General features: G+C 33.1%; 1 non-coding gene across 1 annotated transcript; it reads right to left on the reverse strand.

The window, feature by feature from the left end:
- Positions 1–4,046: 4,046 nt before the first annotated feature.
- On the reverse strand, positions 4,047–4,175 carry LOC126010187 (small nucleolar RNA SNORA51). Its single transcript, XR_007496314.1, has one exon. It is a non-coding gene; the product is annotated as a small nucleolar RNA SNORA51 (small nucleolar RNA).
- Positions 4,176–10,386: the final 6,211 nt, after the last annotated feature.

Here is a 10,386-nt window from a genome sequence, read left to right on the forward strand (position 1 = left end):
ATTTAAGGTAATAGTGACATTGAATCACCACCAGTGTTTTCTTCCCTCACCCCTGTTCCCAACATCTCCCTCCTTCGCCCCTTGGACTTCTAGTATAAATGGTCCCCCCTGTCTGCAGCTTTTTGTAGATTGGGTATCAATTCTGTTGTCATTGACTCTGGGTTTGGTGTTTAAGTCAGATCATTTTTATTTCTACTCAATGTTCATATGACTTTTTGGTCCTGACACCATTCTTTATTTTTTCCTCAATTTATGAGGCAGAACAAGATGATTCAAGTTATGTGGTTCTGTTTGGAAAAGAAAAGAAAAGAAAAGAAAAAAATGAAAACCAAAAATTAAAAAAACAAAACAAAACTGAAAACTGGGAAGCATCTGCCTAAAGGTTTTAAATATCAGTTTAAAAGAAGAAAGGGAAGAAAGAAGGGAAACATAACAAAAAACACAAAAGACAAACAACAAAACAAAACAAAAGAAACAAAAATCAAACAGAAAACCAAAACCAACTACTACAAAAAAGGACCACAGCAACAAATACAACAACCAAGCAATAACTACAAGTACAAAAAAAAAAAAAAAAGGAAGGCAGATGTGGCAAGATTTTGTGCTTCTCCTCCCACCCCTGGCATTGGCACAGTAAGTATTGGGGAAGTTACAAAGGGAAGTCCCTTGGCCTGAGACATATAGGGTTTCTCCGACCTTGAAACACACTGTCATAGGAATAATTACAGGCTCCATACATGCTCATTTTCTTTTTCTTTTTTCTTTTTTTTTTTTTGTTTTTGTTTTTGTTTTTGGGCCACACCCGGCAATGCTCAGGGGTTACTTCTGGCTGTCTGCTCAGAAATAGCTTCTGGCTGGTACGGGGGAGCATATGGGACACCGGGATTTGAACCAACTACCTTAGGTCCTGGATTGGCTGATTGCAAGGCAAATGCCACTGTGCTATCTCTCCGGGTCCACATGCTCATTTTCACACCCTGAGGTCTTTTTAAGCTGCCAGGAAACTTTCCACTCAGTTGTGGATGATAGAATCAGGCCTTGATCTACAGTTGGCCATGTTCAGGGATTTCTGTTGTAATGTCATGTCATTCCTGGAAGTGCTTGAAGCTTTTAGTGCTTAAAGGACTCCTATAAGGAAATCATGCACTACATTTGTTCTGATGACTATTGGTCCCCAATTTTTTATTATAAGGTCACTGTATTGATTCTTAGCAGCCATTTCTGAAACATAAAATTTCCAATTCAATGAGACATTCATACATCTATATTTGTTACAGTGTTTATTTCAATAGCTAGTATATGAAAAGTACAACAGAAGAGTGGATATATAAATTGTGGTATATATTAAAATGCATATATCATGGAATATTACATAGTTATAAGAAAAGATTAAATCTTGTAATTTCCCACAACATTGTTGAACCTAGAGCATATCAGCATATCATGTGAAGAGAAATAAGTCAGAGAGAGAAGAATAAATAACAAATTCTCTCATTCATCTGAGGAATATAAAGCTATGTCAAGAACTCTGGACCTTGGATTACAAAATTTAGAAGCAAATCATAGTAGGTTAGGGTGGTAGAGTGAAGATCAAACCAGAGGCAACATAAGAACAGTGGGAGAAGGTATTGGAAACTATGGTGATGATGGTGGTGTGCAAGAACATATCATAGCAATAAAGTTTAATATTGTTACCATAGAATTTAAGCCAAATAATTATTTTAAAATCAGTGGGTTGGTGGAATTTCTAGCTTGACACAATCACAAAAAAGCTATCACATATACTCAAACCACTAAGAAAAAATAAATTAGTTATCTAGATTGTTTATATTTTTTCTCATTTTGAATAGGCCTATAAATACATACTTATTTGTATAGTATTACCTTTAATATATTTCAGTAAAGATTTTCTCATTGCCTTTATCTACGTCGTGTGCCTAATCCTTTTTTGTCTGTTTTTTTGTTTGGGTTTTTCTGCCACACCCAGTGACACTCAGCACTTACTCCTAGCTATGCACTAAGAAATTGCTGCTGGCTTGAGGGACCATTCAGGATGCCTGGGAGATGGAACCGCGGTCCAACCTAGGCTAGCTCATGCAAGGCAGACACCTTACAGATTGTGCCACTGCTCTGCCCACTAATTCTTGACATATAAAATAACAAACATATAAATAACAAACAAATAATTTTTCCACACTGTGAATAAGGTATGTGTGTTTGAGTATTTTCTAACTATGTTTTTTCATAACAAAGAGACAAACAATAGAATAACACTGAACTAAATAAAGTGAATAAAATAATAAAGAACCTATGGTTTTTCAATTTCACAAAATCTACTGTATTTAAACTTTTTTTAATAAATCACGTAATTGTACAAATTTAAATCTACACTGCATCAAAAATATCTTGTAGATGGCCTGATAGCAGTGACATATATATTTTCAAAGTAAAGAAAAAATGTTTTTGAAGATCTTGTTGGACATTTGAGGTAAGCATTAAGTATAACTATCTGTCCCTATTACAATATTTTGGTGTCCTTTTAAGTGACAGAATTCTGACAGAAGCAGTACCCAACTGATTCAGTATTTAAAATACCATATATTTGACTCATACATGGCCTCTGATTTTATGAGGCCATCTGCAAAGTAATAAATCATCATAAAGTTGACTGAGTGTGTCATATGTTCATCTGCTTGACTGTACTTGATGTAATTGACTGACAACAATAAAAGGAGATTAGAGAAAAGTATCAGTATTTTCAAAAGTGTGTCACATGACCCATGAATTCCCAAAGATGGCCATGATATGGCCAGGAAAGAAACAATATTCAAGGAGAGTGGAGACAAACATATTGAAAAAGCGTAACAACATGGCATTTAGGTTCATCTTGGGGAGCAAGTTGCATATAGTAGGAAAATAAAAAAGGAATACTTTGTACAGTACCTAGGTTAGTAATAAATTAGTTATGAACTAGTAAGAGTTGACTTTAAAACAGTAGAATTTTCTGCAGTAATGACATATCCTATCTTAGATTTGTTTTTACATCCCATTTGACATCTCAGTATAGTAGCACTTGTGTCGGTTTGAGGAAGAATTATTTTTAAGAGCTAATTTTGTATTGACCTGTGTCTCTTTTTGCATTTTTCCTTCTCTTTTCATTTATATATACTATTAATACAATACCAGTTTCCTCCAGAAAGGTATATTCTATATACAATAAAATTATAAATGTTTTTGAAAGTGTTTTATAGAGAGTAATGACATAAGTGAAAATTATCTTGGCCCATTTTTGTGATGCACCTCAGGCAAGTACACAGTATTCCATACATTTTCACTAAATGAACTTCAGTAATTTTATTGGTAAATATATAATTAAAATTATTGACCAAAGTTTTTCAAAAACATTGGATGTGTTTGTATAAATATCCCTCTTTTTGGGGGTTTCTTAATACCTATCATATAGGACGAAAGGGCATATATGATGACCCCCTACTTTTTCTGTTAAAATATAGGATTTGGGCTATATTTGCCGTATAAGACTACTTCTCTTTTAATGCACACCAGATGAAAATTGAAAAACATAAGAGAAAAAGAGTAGAACCCTCAAGGGTTTACAGTATATGTTTAATAAAGCTAGACTTTGGAGTGCCAACAATCATTTTACATTGTTATTTGTAGTGAGTGACTGTAATTTTTTAATTGTGATCTACATTGAGAGAGGGAGAGGGGGCTCCTCCAAGAGCAGGTAGCTGGGGTGCAGTGATTAATAGGACAGCTAGACAGAGAAAGAGAGCCTCCTCTTTGCCCCATAAAAGCTGACAGAGAGCACTGGAAATCTACATACCAGGTGGCTGGATGAGAAGTGCCAGTCCATAACTCAGCTCTTCTCTGTGTCCTGAAAGATGAATCAGGACAGAGGACTGAGTGACGATGCCTGACAGCTGGATGGGATGAGGTGAAAAGAGGGGGGAGGATCACTCATCCCTGAAGCTGGAGTTAATTTTTAGCATGCCATATATTGGGATATAAGACGACCCTGACTTTTTTTTTGTCCCCCACTTCACAATACAGACAAGGCAAAAGGCCTGTGTTGAGGTGTAGATAGGGTGCATTTACTGTACCTCCTCTTTCTATACAGTGTAAAGAACGCAGCCTGTGGTAAGAATTGGGAAGCCTTATCTTTTCTTTTTATATATATATATATATATATATATATATATATATATATATATATATATATATATATATCCTTCACCAGTGCAACATTCCCATGACCAATATCCCAAGTGTCCTTCCTCCCCACCCCACACTGGCCTGTACTCTAGATAGATAGAAAGACCCTCGACTTTTAAGAAGTTTTTCATGGGTTAAAATGTCATTTTATATGCCGGAAAATATGACATTTCTTTCAATAACTGTTAAAGTTCCAATTTCATTTCTTCTATATCATTTTATTTCGTGTGACCTTGACTTAAAAAGAAGTATTCAGAAAGGGGGTTAAATAACTATTTTAAACTTTCTTGGGGAATCTTGTGGATAATTCAGATAAAAGATGTGATGGAGAGATAGTATAAAAAATGAGGCACTTTTGCACTTAGCTGATCCTGAGTTCAAACCTCACCACCACATATGGTCACCAAATCCTTCCATTCTTGATCCCAGGGCACAGAGCAAAAACTAAGCCCTGAGCACTTCTGGGTGTGGTTCCCCAAAACAAAATAAAAAGATTTCAATAAAGATAGGATGGTCGGTCTATACTAATTTCCTAAATTTAAATTATTGCAATATTAGAAACTTGGAGATTTATGAGTTTTTATTGTAAGCAGACATTTTCATTAACTGTGATCACTGATTATACAGTATGTAATTAATGTAATAATAGAAATTATTTTGAACTGAAAATTGAGAAAATATTTAAAAGAAATAATATTTTAGTAGCATTTTTGCTGTGAAACATTTTTCAGTATAATGTAACCATTTACCTATTTTTACTTGTTTTGTTTGCCATTAAAGTTGAATAATTGAGAAAATAGAAAAATTATCTTGAATTCATCACAAAATCATATCATGTGTTTTGCCTTCTGTTTGCCTTAGTGTATTTTATGGTTTGTAGTCTAAAAATCCTTTAACCCATTTTGAGTAAACATTTTGTAGTCTGAGACAGTGATCTACTTTTATTGTTTTTGCTGTGCTTCTCCAATTTTCCTGGAACCATTTATTTATGAGACTTCCTTTTTTGATTTTACATTATTTTCTCCTTTATTGTAAATTGTTTATATATGTGAAGATTTACTGTTTGGCTCTCAATTATATTCTATTGATAAGTAGCTTTATTTGTATTTCAGTGCCATACTATTTTTATTGTTACAGCATTGTAGAATAGTTTCAAATCAGGGAATTAGATACATTCTTTATGTTATTTTACAAACAAATTGCTTTGTGGTAGGGAAATATTAGTGTTTTTTTTATAGTGGTTATGATGTGATGACTTATACTTGTAATTCTACGACACATGTAGTTATCTCTGATAACTGATATTACCTCAATAAGAACTACCTTAAATATTCAAATAGAAATTTATATTTAAAACAGGGAAAAGTTTGTTGTTCAAATATCTGCCTAAAATAAATTAGCAGAATTTACAAACATAGTAAATATAAAAATTTTATTTAGTAGAACACACTTTAGGCACTATTATCTTGTACACAGACCCAATGTACAACATAATAAACTTTACTAATTAGATTTTATCACCATTATTTTCTCTTATACCTATAGTTCTATCCTTTTCTGAACATGCATAGTAAAACATCTTTTCTTTCTCTTTCCACTAATTCAAATGTATATTACATTTGTTAAAAAATGATGTTTTATCCTGGCTCAAACTTCTTTTTAACTCACTTATTTTTGGAACAGCACTCAATTATGTATATTTTAAATGCATTTTTTCTCTCAAGTTTAATTTTGAAGGTTTCAGATAAAGAACCTAAAATCTGAAGCAAGAGTTCTATTCTTCTATGCATGTAGGATATCATCTTTTTTCCTGTGGGAATGGAGCTCATAAAGAGCAGACTGATTGGGTTACATCGGGCATGTTCAACAGTTCCAGGGACTAAATTATCTGATTCTCTAATCTCTAAATTGAAAGTCAGGTGCTTTTCCTTCTAAGTTCTCCCAGGGGTTTCTAAGCAAATCCTATAACTAGATAATTTTATTAGATGTCTTGACATAATATTTAATATGAGAGCCTAATTATAGAATACTTAGCATCCTCTGTGCATCCATACTTGTCATACCAGTGAAGTTCTAGAGAGACACATAACTTACAAAAGTAACAAAGTATTACACAGGACCTAAAATGGAGTGACAGACATTATGAAAAATAAAAGAAACAATAAATGATTTATTCAACAATAATACATAGTGCTCCTACTCAGATTTATGACAGGCATTTATAATGGAGATGACATATTTCTTTATTAATGTGATTCGACATCAGGAATTTAGCTCAATGTTCTCAAATATGTATTTTAATATTTTTAAATATTTTTCTATAATAAATAATGAAACTCAAGAGGATACTGTGATATTCATAAGGGTTAAATATTAATAGTTTGCTTTCCAGATTAACAGTGTATATTGAGCATTTACCTTGCAGATGGCTGACCTGTGTTCAATCCTTGGAACCCCACATGGTCTGACAAGCCTGCCAGCAATGATCCCTGAACCCAAAGCCAGGAACAAACCCTTACATGTATGGTCTCCAAACAAAACAAAATAAAATTATGTTATGTTAAGTTACTGTTGCTGATAGATTTAGGGAAAATTAATAGGCTTTTTTTTACCTTTTATAATTTTTCAAAATCATATATGAATTTATTTTAAATTTTCTCTCCTCAAAACTTCCAAGAAGAGCTTAGATATTCTAAGTATACCTCCTCATGAACAATTTTGAGAATTGCTAAACTAGTTCAAGGCAAAATACAGAGCAGAAAAATATCAAATAGAATTGTTCTCTCTAAGACATTTAATTTTCTTTATATATATTTAGGATTTTTTATTTAGTTTTTTAATGGACATTATAACTTTAAAAATTATTCACAGGGTAGTCAGGGAGATAGAGTGGTAGGGCATATTCCTTGCATCTAACATCTATCATGACAATGACAATGATAACAAGTAAGAGAAGTACAATGCCTATCTTGAATACAAGCAGGGGGTGGGAGAGAATGGAAATGGGGACATTTGTGGTGGGAATGTTTCACTGAAGGGGCTTATTTTTGTATGACTGAAACATGTTTGTAATCATGGTACTTAAACAAAGATATTATTTTAAAAAATAGGAATTTTAGCGATAGCTCAGTGGTAGGAAGTTTGCCTTGCATGGGGCTGAACCAGGACGGATTTTCATTCTATCCCGGTGTCCCATATGGTTCCCCAAGCCAAGAGCGATTTCTGAGCTCAGCCAGGAGTAACCCTTTAGCGTCACTGGCTGTGTCCCCTAAATCAAAAAATATATATAAAAGAAAATTAGTTTCTTATTGATAACTCTTGACATTCTGCTTAAAGATGCCCTAGAGGCCGGAGCAATAGCACAGAGGTAGAGCATTTGCCTTGCATAGGGTCGATCCAGAAAGGACCTTGGTTAGATCCCTGATGTTCCATATGGTCCTCCAAGCCAGGAACTATTTCTGAGTGGATAGCCAGAGGTAAACTCTGAGTGTCACAGGGTGTGGCCCCCAAAAAGCAAAGTAGTAGTAGTAGTAATAATAATAATAATAATAATAATAATAATAATAATAATAATAATAAAAGGTGTCCATATAGTGCCAGGGACTTATTGTCTAGCACAACAAAATACGTTTCTTTAAAAGTTAAACTGAGTTTTTCTTTCCAGAATATGCTTTGACTTTGGAGACTTAGAACGATCAATTTAAATCACTGGTAAATAGTCATATTCAGAATATTGATTTAAGATCTAACACTTAAGCTACATTATAATAGTTATATTTTAGAAACACTGCTGAAATGTTTTTATATGGAAGATAGATAATAGATTGTTATTGAGATTTAAAGTCAGAGCGCCACATTTCTTCAGGGTACAAAACAGGTGCCATTATGCCTCTATATATGCATCTAATACTTACGCATTTTAAATGTAAATTGTTTTCTTAAGAGAAAAGATCATACTGAATATTGAAAAAGGGGATTGTATGTTGGTATTTCATTTTCCTGGGTTGCAAAACTCATTTTCTAGCTCTAATGAGAGTCCCATGAAACATTGCAGAATGTTTGTAACAAATCTAGCTTTTAAGAAAACAGATTTATATAAGCCATAGCTGGGATTTTTCTCTATCTATATGCAGTATTTTGTTTTGCAGAATATTATGCAGTCTTATTATGATTTTATCTGCAGATGTGTTTTAAGTACTTATTGAATAGTAGGGGAAAAAACAAAACTTGAAAGGAAGCAATAAATTCAAAGTGAGCTACTAAGACAAGAATTCTTAAATAACAATTAGTCTGTAAGATGCTCCTCAATAGTCTTTTCTATACACAGCATGTATCTGAACAAGATCACGTTGTTATCTAGTTTAAGACTTTGCAATTATCATCATTAAGAATGGTGTGGGAGCCAGAGAGGTGACGCAAGGGTAAGGCATCTGCCTTGTCTGCACTAGCCTAGAACAGACTGCGGTTTGATCTTCCATATGTCACCCCCCAAGCCAGGAGCGATTTCTGAGTGCAAAGCCAGGAGTACCCACTGAGCATCATTGGGTGTGGACCCCCAAAAAATAATGGTGTGGATATTATATATGATAAGTATTAAGGATGTGTCTTTTGAAATTTATACTTAATATAACTTAAATTTTAAGTACTTGCATGAGCAGAGCAGTTATATGATCAACTTTCATAAAGAGTAAGCCCCATGTTATAAGAATAACTTGTCCTTAAAATTTATTTGAAATTAAAGCATAAATTGAGACCATAGTGACTGCAATTACATTAATTGTAATGTACTGGTACATGTTTTTTTTTTCTGAAGATATTTCTGAGGTAGATAAATGAGATGTAATACTGTTGGTACTTTTCCACTAATTGTAATTTCAATAGACTCTTTGTAAGAAGTCTAAGATACCTTAAGAAAAAAAAGACAGATAGATCACCAATAAAAGTATGGTCTTTCTTAGTGATAGTAAACAAAAGAACTAATGATTTACCAATGTAGCACATTCATGGGATAAAGAGCTACCATAAAATTATATTATTGAAAAAAGAGCTAGAACTCCATGAACATGATACAAAAACATTTCAAAATAGACTCTTACTTGAAATTTAGGAAATGTGCAAATTTTTCAGTTAAAGAGATTATAAAGTCTAAGGTTTTATTTATTTAATTTTAGTATTGCCTATTTGTCTAAGTTAGGCACCATGCTTTACACAGTTGTTGATAAGAGTTTCAGCTATGCTATATAACAGTGTCTGCATCCTTCTACAAAAAATATCAAATATTACTCAACCCCAACTTGTCTGATACAAATGCACTTTTTAAGTTTAATTATTGTATTTCTTTTTGGGTCCTCATAAAACATACAGATTATATTATTATAATACCTAATTTTAGATACTGAGTTATCTCCTGCTACTCACACAACACAGGTTATCTCTTATTTCAATAACTTGACTTTAGTAATAAAAGAGATAAAGGCATACATAAAATTTTGCTTAGAATTTGATCATGAAAATATTATAAGAAGGTAGGCTCTAGTCAGTGAATTTGAATCGGGACTTTAATTTTAATCTTTTATCTGGTGGAGAGAGAAATGTTGGGGCCGAAGTGGTGGTGCTAGAGGTAAGGCATCTGTCTTGCAAGTGCCAGCCTAGATGGACTGTGGTTTGATCCCCCGACATCCCATATGGTCCCCCAAGCCAGGAGCGATTTCTGAGCACATAGCCAGGAGTAAACCCCTTAGCATCAAATGGTGTGCTCCCCCCAAAAAAAGAAATGTTATAGAAACAAAAGTACACTGATATTAATTAAAATATTGACTAAATTATTATTATATTACATGGTTTATTATATAAATTAATCATAAGTTATTAGTGTACTAAAATATTTAATTTTCAAACATAAGAAACTAAAAAGTCCAAATTATAAATCATTCCAACTACAAACACCAATTTGTTTTTGTATGTGATTTACATATTTTCCCAAACTTCTTATTCACTACTTATTATTAAATTAATCTGTACAAAGTTTTAAATAATATTTAGATTTTTATGTTTCTTGATGTTCAGATATTGCAATATGCAAGAGCTGATAGGGTGTAGCACAGTGGTAGGGTGTTTGTCTTGCATGCAGATGACCTGGGATTGACCTGGATT

The sequence above is a fragment of the Suncus etruscus genome, chromosome 5, assembly GCF_024139225.1.
Source record: "Suncus etruscus isolate mSunEtr1 chromosome 5, mSunEtr1.pri.cur, whole genome shotgun sequence".
Classification (NCBI taxonomy): Eukaryota; Metazoa; Chordata; class Mammalia; order Eulipotyphla; family Soricidae; genus Suncus; species Suncus etruscus.